Source organism: Macrobrachium nipponense, chromosome 16 (genome assembly GCF_015104395.2).
Source record: "Macrobrachium nipponense isolate FS-2020 chromosome 16, ASM1510439v2, whole genome shotgun sequence".
Lineage (NCBI taxonomy): Eukaryota > Metazoa > Arthropoda > Malacostraca > Decapoda > Palaemonidae > Macrobrachium > Macrobrachium nipponense.
The window spans coordinates 22,585,909-22,593,408 of NC_087209.1; the positions used below are offsets into that span (position 1 = coordinate 22,585,909).

Consider the following 7,500-nt stretch of genomic DNA (forward strand, 5'->3'; position numbering starts at 1 on the left):
CGTTCTGTCAGCCTGTCTCGCCTTATGGCAAAGCTGATTACAGCTGGCCAATAACATGGCTATGAATCCATTAAACGACGGTCTAATGCTTCTGGCAATCCGAGCAGTTGGGGACGAGATCGACCCTGGCGCTTATTATCATATTCATTCTCCTATTTCTGTTCTCCTTTTCTTTTTTATTCTCCTATTTCTGGTCTCCTTTTCTTTTTTATTCTCCTATTTCTGTTCTCATTTTCTTTTCTATTCTCCTATTTCTGGTCTCCTTTTCTTTTTTATTCTCCTATTTCTGGTCTCCTTTCCTTCTATTTTTATATTCCTCATGATTTAAGCTCATAGGATTCAAATATAGCGTTTTCTCATTTCCCTTTCGTTTTCCTCTTTAAATCTATTTTGCTTCTTTTTGAATTCAGTGAAGATACAAACTTCAGATGAACTATCTATCAGCCTATATATATATATATATATAATATATATATATATATAATATATATATATATAATATATATATATATATATTCTTGCAATTCCACAATGGTCCCGTGGGTGAAGTAGGTACCAAGACTTTCAACTTTTATTACCAAAGTCATTTTCAGGGTACTCAGAGTACCCTGAAGATGATTTTGGAATAAAAGTTGAAAGTCTTGGTACCCACTTCTTTTATTTTCACGTGAGGATCTCTTATTATCTATCTATATATATATATATATATATATATTATATTATATATATATATAATATATATATATATATATATGATATATATATATATATTTCAACCGTAAATTCAGCCTTTCTTTCGAAACATACGTTGATCTAAATTTTAGTGAGTGCCAATATACAGGGAATGGTCTTTTATCTGATAAAATTTTTCATATCATTAACACTTTTCAGTTTTCTGTAAAATAAAACTATTGAGATGGCTTTGTCTGTATGTGCGCACTTCTTCTCTCAGGCCAACGATCTTAAAAACTACTGAGGCTAGAGGGCTGCAAATTGCAATGTTGACCATCCACCCTCCAATCATCAAACATACTAAATTGCAGCCACCTAGCCTCAGTAGTTTTTATCTTATTTAAGATTAAAGTTAGCCATGAGCGTGCTTCTGGCAACGCAACAACACAGGCCACCACGGCCGGTTGAGAGTTTCATAGGACGCGGATCATACAGCATTATGCCAAGACCACCGAATGATAGCTCTTTCGTTGTCCTTGATTATGCGCTGTATTGAAAACTCGATTGCGCCCAAGAAACTTCGGGGCATTTTTTACTTGTTTACTTTTCGTCCGTCTCTTTTTATTATACTGTATACTGTAAATGAATCTCAAACTGGTGCTGAAAGCAGTTACTGTAAATAGTAATACTGGTAAATCATTAGATGGATTTAAAAAGCTGGGTCAAATGCCATAAATCTCTTCTTCTCTGGGTATCATCAGACGATTGAGAGCAAAACGCCGCAGATACCGGCACTTCTTCCATTACTAATTTGTTTATCTTAAAAAGGAATATTTTGTCGTTAAAAATGCCATTAAATGAAAATTAGAAATCCTAGTTTTCGTAAATGATAAATAATTAATCTATGCCAGTGAAAAACATATGGGAATTAAGATAAATGAAAATTTCAAATTATGAAAATTTTGAATTGCTCATTACATGGGTGCCATAGTTTACCAAAATTTCTAGATAAAACAGGAAAAACAACATAATAACAATAATGTACATAACAGACCACTGGCAAACGCAATTCAGACATAAACATAACAAACATTACGGGGACACCAAAACGTCTGTGGAGGAACCGAAGAGTCCAATAAGCAAAACTCGTGGGAAAATAAGTCCCTCCTCCACTCAGTGCCAACCCTTAGCAACAGGAGACATGACACAGCCGACGGTGCCATATCCTCCAGCCGCCCCCGCCCCCCACCACCGAACCATCAGGGCCACTAATGACAAGCCGCATCTCACACGCCCAGAGGACTTCGACCAGAGGGCGCTGCATTTGTTTATTAATCTACATCTGTTGACTCAGTCCGCTTGCGTTGATAGAGTTAGTGGGCTCATAAGTAATTGGGCGGTTGGTGGGCCAAGTCGTCATAATGCATTTGCAGCCAATATTTTCTTGTTGGGGAAATTTTCTTCTGTTAAAATGCTTTTCCCCGAATATTTTTTTTTCTTGGCAAAATGTTCTACAACCATAATGCTTATATATGTGAATACATTCTTGTTGGTGAATACTCCGCTGTCAAAATGCATTTTAACATATTTTTTCCTTGGCTAAAAGTTCTAAAGCCGTAATGCTTATATATGTGAACATTTTCTTGTTGGAAAAATATTTTTTGTCATAATGCATTTCAATGTTTTTTTTTTTCTTGGTTAAAAGTCCACTGCCGTAATGCTTATATATGTGTGGATATTTTCTTGTTGGAGAAATATTCTCCTGTCAAAATGCATTATCACCGAATATTGTTTTAGCAAAAGGTTCTACAGTCGTAATGTTTTTAACGTAAATATTTTCTTATTAGCAAAATAATCTGTTGTCAAAAAACGTTATCAGTGAATATTTTCTTATTCTTTTAATCACTCTACCGTTCAAATATACATTTTGTGTCAATATTGTGACAATTATTGACGATATCTATTGTGACGAAATGTTTTGAAATGGTATACATTTTCCATGCCTTTTGGTAAATATTTTCTTATAGACAAAATTTTCCACACTTGCATTGTCAGCCTACATATTTTTTTTTTTTTTTTTTTTTTGCGGGGGGGGGGAACATTCCAAAAAGCCATACATTTTCGGTGACTATTATATCAATATTTCCTTGTAATTTGATTTTTAGAATGTCTGTACTCATTTGTTTGGGGTTATATGGCATACCCATGTATTCAAAAGAATCCTAAAGTACCTGAATAGTAAAAGCAAAGGGAAACCGATTGAAGTTTTCTGAGATGTCCTACAGATACTATTGTAAACGCATTTCCTAAAGAAGTATCAAAAATAAATTAATTATCATATTATTAAAATAAAAGGTATACAGTTTATGATATTTTCTATAACCAAGTTTAATAAGACTGAATCCCGAAAGACAAGTATTACCTCACAATGGAAGTTCAAAAAATAACTAAACTAGTACAATACAGTGAAGAGAGAGGGAGGAGGGAGGGAGGGAGGGAGGGAGGGAAGGAGGAAGGAAGGGAAGGAGGGAGCATATTTTTAGCCAGTTGGAGAATCTTATGCATCTCCTAAACTATTTTACCGGCCGCCATATCTCTCCCTGCATCTCTCTCTCTCTGTTTGTTTGTACTATGCAGTCTTTCATCATCTCCTTATCGCAGCTAGATAGTCGAAGGTTTTTTTTTTTTTTTTATCAACGTCTACCGAAGAAGAAGAGAAAAAGAACCATGAAGGAAGAGACCCCAACGTAACTTTCTAAAACACAAGAAATTAAAATGATTACTATTACTCATAACTATCTAAAACGCAAGTAGTTAAAATGACTACTATTACTCATAACTATCTAAAACACAAGTAGTTAAAATGACTACTATTACTCATAACTATCTAAAACACAAGTAGTTAAAAGGATTACTATTACTCATAACTATCTAAAACACAAGAAGTTAAAATGAATACTATTACTATTTCTAAAAATTGTCTAATCACAAATATGTACGGAATTCAGGAATGATCCCTTTACGTGTCTTGAATCAAACGAATTCATCATTATAATTCTGCACTTAAATAGTTCTCTAACGGGTGAGAGGGACATAAAGAGAAATGCAAGGAATTACGCAACATAGTGATACGGTTTCTCTATAAACTAACGAGCGTGAAGGGTAATTGGAGATGTAACATCACTTTTCAAATTGAGGCCAATTCTGTAAAATACGGTGAATTCTCTGGACATTATATATTATATAATAATTAATATATATTATATATTATATATATATATATATATATATATCTTATATATATAACATATATTGTGAATATTATATATATTAATATATAAATATATATATAAATATATATAATATATATATATATATATTTATATATAATATATATATATATATATATATATATATATATATATATATATATATATATATATATAGAATATTAATTTTATAATATATTAATATATATAATATAATACTTTATTTATTTATTTTTATATATACAGAGAGAGAGAGAGAGAGAAAGAGAGAGAGGGAAAGAGAGAGAGAGAGTTGGGAGACTGCATTAAGAATGGGTAATATAAATTTCAGTCACAAATCGTCTGCGTCATCAATGTTCACACCCATTAATGTTTTTCACGTTTTCCTTCATAAAACCCAGATTCATATTATAAAGATTTTCGTTCAACGGCAGAGAACAAAATGAATAAATAAATAAAGAAACAAGATTGATATATAAAGATATTTATCTCAATTCCTATGTTCAAAGAAAAAACAAGAAGGCTCAAAGAATTACGATAAATCTTTACGAAGCATAAAGATGTATTAAGCAATGCACGACGAGAGGTTTATTAGTCTTGAAGAGGCACTGAACGCAGCAGCAGGTGAAAACAGAAGAAACAACTCAGGAATGTACAAAAAATAAAAAAGTATCGAATTTATGCAGGGCGTTTTAAAGAATTCTCTCTCTCTCTCTCTCTCTCTCTCTCTCTCTCTCTCTCTCTCTCTCTCTCAGCGTGTTTTTTCAGCTTTTCTTTAATTTTAGCTTTGATTAAAATCATTTCAAAAACATCACATTCTGAAATCATACCATGTGACTGCATATAAACATTATTCCTTAATTGCTACTCTTTTTAATGTAACTTCTTTTCCTCATAGAATGAAATGCTCCAAATCTACGTGTAAAAGACAATGCACATTCACGCTTCTCTGTGCATAATAAAAGGTTACTAGATACGAACATTGCACAAGTGATGTCACAAATAAGCCTCAACTCTGATGGACGGATTGTCTCTATTATCTAAGTTAGGTTAAATACAGCTGTTTCATGTTCGTAGCCGTCTTCATTTTTATTCAAAATCGTCTTAAAAGTACTTATTGGCTTTTTTGTTTTTCGTTGAGAATGGTACTTCTGCCAAATATACGTCAATAAAGCGTTACTCTAAATATTAGAAGACATTAGGTGCAGTTTGATGAATATATGAGAAACTCTCGTACACGCGAATGGTGGAAACTTATTGCCCTTAAAATGAACTAATTTGACCATATTTCGTTATGTGTCTCTATTAATAGTGTGTGTGTGTTAAAGATAAGCAAATATGAGAGAGAATGAAAAAGATTATTGGGAACTGGTTCAGTGTGTTGTGCAGCCATTTTCCGGATATTAATGGATCACTTTATTTGTGCCAAAAATTATTATATAAATATTAAAACTTTTTATAATTTTGGACAAGTGAACGTTACAAAAGTAAACATAAAAATGACTAAGAAAGATATTCGCTCCGAAATATTTTCAATTAACAGGGCAGGTTCAAGGGTTTGAAAAACTTGTCTTTTCAGCTTTTTAATGATACTTTTTTTTCAAGACTTAGTATTGAAGATTGCTCACTTATAGAAGATTTTCTGGCGAGAATGTGTAGAAGAAGGGGCGTACATATATATTACAGTATATTTTACGATATAAATTTCCTAAAAAAAACTTATTTTTTTTTTTTTTTTTTTTTTGGGGGGGGGGAGATGTTTACTATATGCACAGCGACTGCAGTAGTGCCACTTTATATATAAAAACGCATATTATCATAACTGAGCAAATGCGTTTAACCTTTTTGCTTAATATTCCCACTGCATTTAATTATCTCCAGTTTCGTCGCAGTATTCGGATTTGTACTCAACAAAGTGACTAAACTGAGAAGCGTTTTAATTACAAATAAATTTTTACGATGTTGCATATTTTCCCATTATTTAGAATATTAAAGACTCGAAGAAGTTAACAGGTAGCTCCCTCCATTTTACCTTAATTTTTAGTAACAGTGTCAATAGGTTTAATTAAGAAAAATTTCCTATCATTCCAGTCAAAAATACATGAGAGAGAGAGAGAGAGAGAGAGAGAGAGAGAGAGAGAGAGAGAAATATTCTTTATTAATACGGATTTGTCCCAGTAGATCCATCTGTCAGATTAGGCCCTTTAAGTATGACTTCCAATTTTCTCGAGGGCCCTAAACCTTTTCGATTTATCATACTCTTCAGCGATAAGGGGATTGCCACTATCAAGAAGAGAGGGGAGAGGGGACGGGAAAGAAGAAAGGGTGGAAGGGGTGGGGAGGGGAAGGCAATTGGGTACGAGTTTCTACAAATCCATCCAATTTTGACGCTCAAATTAAAGTCTGTTGACGACCGCCAATGACCGGGAGCGATCGGAACAGGTTTGTTTACGATCGGTTAGTGATTTCATTATTGGCCGCCGCCCCAGACGTTGTTCCCAGATGTGATCGCCGATGGTTGATTAGCAGCGAGAACTTTTCCTTGGTTTCTATTACTTTGGTGGTTGAATTATCCCAAAAGACCGTTCCGGAAGTCGAGGTTTGTAATCCTATTAAACGAAAACCAGACAAGAAATAATGGATGGAAACTAGAACTGAAGAGATACAACACACCCCATTGTGGGAACTTCTTTACATACAAGATAAGGGACACACGGAATAAACGGCCACTAGAAGTTGTAAACAGTAACAGTGTAAAAGAGTTTAAAAGAAAGCTGGACAAAATCATTAGGACACTGTGGATGGACTAAAACCCGCTCCTACAGATAAGTGAGCACACGATGGCTCCTCGGATGGACTAACAAGTCTCTGAGACATCCTAATCCTCGTAACTCCTTGTAACTCCTTGTAAACAGTGATCGCTGATATTGCATAATATCATTGTTAAGAATGACGCAGCGCTGGATAAAGCATAAAACTCTACGGGCACCAAATGAGTGCAGCTCCAGATTTTTTTTTATTTATTTTAAAGTATATTATTTTCTGAAGGGTACTTAAGTACAAGTCGTCCTCTTCTCACTTAATAGGAAAGATTTACGGATAAGTATTGGCTCTTTAGACCCACTGTCTTCAGGACCCTAGGTACATATGTCATTTTGGAATTCCACTAAAACTAAACCACCCTTTTCTTTTTCTTCGGCTTACTTTTTCCATCATCTATAATTTCTTGGTGCAACTTCATTAAGGTCTGTTGATTTTAAAGTTTTTAAATTAATTGTATTAAAATATAATCACCATCTTTAATCACAGAAGTTAACAACAGAAATTACGATGACGACGACCAATATATAATAATAATAATAAATAATAATAATAATAATAATAATAATAATAATAATAATAATAAGAAGAAGAAGAAGAAGAAGAAGAAGAAGAAGAAGAAGAAATGTAAAGCATGTATGAGAGAGAGAGAGAGAGAGAGAGAGAGAGAGAGAGAGAGAGAGGCATCGAACAGACTGACTGATCAATTTTATAACAGAAAATGCGGTAAAATTCTTAA

General features: G+C 33.4%; 1 protein-coding gene across 5 annotated transcripts in view; it reads right to left on the reverse strand.

The window, feature by feature from the left end:
• The window catches only part of LOC135195611 (protein tincar-like), a 630,442-nt gene that overhangs the window by 337,663 nt on the left and 285,279 nt on the right, over positions 1 to 7,500 (reverse strand). The gene's annotated exons all lie outside the window — the stretch shown is intronic.